This window comes from Cornus florida, unplaced genomic scaffold (genome assembly GCF_030987335.1).
Source record: "Cornus florida cultivar Cherokee Brave unplaced genomic scaffold, ASM3098733v1 CherokeeBrave_3.0.0_Hap2_Chr02, whole genome shotgun sequence".
Taxonomy (NCBI): domain Eukaryota; kingdom Viridiplantae; phylum Streptophyta; class Magnoliopsida; order Cornales; family Cornaceae; genus Cornus; species Cornus florida.
In genome coordinates, this window is record NW_026775572.1 from 88,154,579 (window position 1) to 88,158,448 (window position 3,870).

The 3,870-nt window shown below is 36.3% G+C and overlaps 1 pseudogene; it reads right to left on the reverse strand.

Annotated features, from left to right (window-relative positions):
* Window positions 1-3,568: 3,568 nt before the first annotated feature.
* LOC132297761 (small nucleolar RNA R71) lies at window positions 3,569-3,667 on the reverse strand (annotated as a pseudogene).
* Window positions 3,668-3,870: the final 203 nt, after the last annotated feature.

Consider the following 3,870-nt stretch of genomic DNA (forward strand, 5'->3'; position numbering starts at 1 on the left):
CATCGACTTACGTTTTACAAGTTTGCATGATTTAATTATTGTGGTTCATTCCACCTAACGTCTATGTCAAATGTGAGACTCAGGGAACATCCTAGCTACCTAAGATCATTTCTAGCATCAATCGCCTCATTCATGCAATTTTAACAACATAGGGTTATGCTTACACAAAGCAACAACATAGGCGCATGCTTACACAAAGCAACAACATATAGATTCTCAAGGTTATCAACTTAAAGTCTAAAATACAACATCAACTAAATATAACAATTTAGCATAATTAGATTATCTAATACCACACACCAAGACATAGATTCTCTAGGTTATCAACTAGAAATCTAAAAGTGTGAAATCAACTAAATATATCAATTTAGTATGGATGTATATAACAACATCAAATCGCCAATAACCAAAATCACAAGTCACAATTAAACATTGGTTGTCAACTTGGAATTGAATGCGAAATCAAATAGTGGAAGACTTGGACATCACGTCTCGGATTTCCGCCGAGAATAAAATGGTTGTTCCGGGCACTAACCCGCAACGAAAACCACCCTAAGTGCGCACTATCTCAATTGGGGAGAACTCATACCTCCCGCATTAAAGCCGAACTTTAGCTGTATCATATGTAACAACAATGTCCCAAGACTCCAAAATAAACCAAATAAGTTCATAACTTATACATATTACTACTACATAGTAATAAGTTAGCAATATAACTCTCAATTGTGCATAATAAGCATTTCATATTCATAATGCTATGAAATCACAAGCCAACAATATATTCATGTTAGAAACATACTCTCATGAATATAAATTTAACAACAATGCTCTTCAATACATATAACACAATCAAGTGAATACATCACAAGGCTAAATCTATGCTCTTAAAATAGAAAAAACTTCTAAAACATGATTAGATCCATGGATAAACAAGATAGAATTTAATTACATCAAAATAATTAAACTCTCTAGATTTCAAATCATTTCCAAATGGCCTCAATTTAATATATGTTAAAAGACATATCATGATCATTACATATATTCACACACAAGCTTAATTAGGCCCATGAAACCACAAAATGGATTTTAATTAATTCTCTTAATTAAAGCCTCTAGATTTTCAAACTCAACCAAATGCTCTCAAATTAAAGTATGTTAACAAACATGCCAAAACTTAATTTAGAAACATAATACAACTCAATTTCATACAAGGTACGGCCATGAACTTTAATCTTTCACAAAAGATAAATATTAATTAAAAAGTGCAATTCTTATTTAATTAATCCAAATTTAATATATGTTAACCAACACATTAAAAAAAGATTTTCTAGTATGCCACAATTCAAATCCAAGTTACACATCATTATGAATTTTAAATCTTATACAAAGAAATAAAAATTACTAACTTTCTAGATTTGATACAAGGCATACATATATGTTATATAATCATGGCAAACATATAATACAACACACAAATAATCCTAAAACATTCCCTACCTCCATTTGAGATGAAATCTCAAATCCCCACCAAAATAAATTGGCTCCGAATCCGACGAAACTCCTAGGTTTTGTCGGGGACAACACCACGAACATGAATCCCAAGGAAGCCCCATCAAAAACACAACTTGACTTCAAACCCAAACTCAAGAAATGGCCAAAACGAGATTCCAATCGGTTGGAATCAAAGGCCTCGCTGAGGGGAACAATAAACACAAAGGCATCACCACTTTTTAGTGAGGGGAGGAAGCTCAAAAGAAGAGAGAGAAGATGGCAGCCATGGTTGCCATGAGATCCGGCCAAGAGAGGGGAGAGAGAGAGTGAAATATGATTTTTCACTACAGACCTCCTATTTATAGAAAAACTCAAAAAGTGCCCCGAACAGGACCCGCTGGGTCCGAAAAAGTGAAATTCGAGTAGACGTGCTCAAACGGAAAAACTCCATGAATGAAAAGGATTCCAAATAAGAAAATATGAACAACGGAAGAAACGGTGTCAAAAACCGAGTCCCGAGCAGAGAGTTATGCCCAAAACAAGTTTGGCGCAAACCGGGGCCACAAACCCTGAAACTGGAAAACATCGTCCAGGAGGAAATTCTAAGAGTCCATGACTTGACAAAATGTGAAAATGAATCCAATACAAGGATCCATGCTCAAAACAAGGCATTGAGCAATAACTTTCATTAATTGCACAATGGCCTCTCCAAAAAGTGAAAACTACGAAACTACCCCAAAATGAAAATATCTTTCAAAAGATATTTTCTTAGATACCCCTGAAATAAAATATCTTCAAAAGATATTTATGAAAAACGCCCCAAGAAAAGAAAAAGTTTCCAAAGAACTTTGCATTTATGTCCCTATGGGCACCGGGAGCAACCAGAGTACTTTCTCACGAAAGTAAAGATACGCATCTCATAGAAATCATTGAGAATGAAGATACGTGAAGTCAGAAACCAACTCCGAACACAAGAAGTGTGGTTACGCAAACAGAGTGAAAAACGAGGAAAAGACGAAATAGGGAAAAAGATAAAATAGGGAAAAGACAAAAAGTGAATAGTGTCGAAAAACAAAAATTACGGAATTGACTCGGTCCTCAAAGGAAGTTGTCAATCCACAGAAAAGAGTCTTAGAAATCACTCTAGAGCACTTGAGACGACACTAAGTGACGAGGAACTGAACTCAGAAAAGAAAAAGATCAACGGAAAAAAAATATCCGTGAAAATCTGAGGAAAGAGAAAGGAATGAAGAATGACCGGGTCATTACAATAAATGTATGTGGAGGATGCTTGTTGATTGATTTGTTACGGAGGCAAAGTGATTGCTACTTGCTTGTTGCTTGTTTTTGTTTTGTTCATGCATGCATGGTCGTAGATCATTAAATCCTACTCTTGTCCCACTTGATTTTCATCTTGAATTGGTTGTTCGTAATCCAAAGGGTAGAGGTAGCTCTCGTCACTCCATTTTACCAATGGAGGAGCACAATGACGACCATGTGGAGGACCTTGGTCATATAGACCAACAAGGTATCCTCCACCCTAATGTGCATCATGATAATATCCAAGTACCATTAGGCATGCTTAGACCATTTGTTCCACAACAACAAGGCCATGTTCCATTGGGAATGCCTCGGCCAATCTTTGCTCCACCACCTCCTATTGCTTAAGTGAGTCAAGGTGCTTATGTTGCACCACCAATTGTGAATCCCCCTCTTGCTTTGCGTGACCATTATGTGCCACATGAATATAATGCACCTACATACATTCAATTGACCTCATTTAGAGCATATCACTATGAGATTAAACCATAAACCATTCAAATGCTTCCCAACTATCATGGACTTCCAAATGAAGAACCCTACAAGCATTTGGATGAGTTTCTTGAAGTGTGTTCCACCATGAAATGCACGGACATGCCAGAAGAGGTTCTAAGACTTAAACTTTTTCCTTTTACCCTTAAAGACAAAACAAAATATTGGTTCAACAATCTTAGGCCTTTTCGATAACTACTTGGGCGGAAATGCAACAAGGGTTTTTTAAAAAGTACTATCCGGTTTTGAAGACCAATGCCATAAGAACCTCAATTACAGAATTTTCTCAAGAGGAAGGGGAATTGTTTTATGAGGCATGGGAGTGCCTCAATGACTTGCTTAGGAAGTGTCCACATCATGACATTTCCAAATGGCAATTGGTACAATTTTTCTTCGAAAGTTTATCGGATAACTTTAAAGGAATGGTTGACGCTTCCAAGGGTGGTTCTTATCTTGATAGGCATAAGGATGATGTATGGTGTCTTTATGAAAGCATGATTGAAAATTCAATGCATCGATCTTTGTCATCTAAAAATGGTAGAAATCTAGGTGGAAGGAAGAATGTCG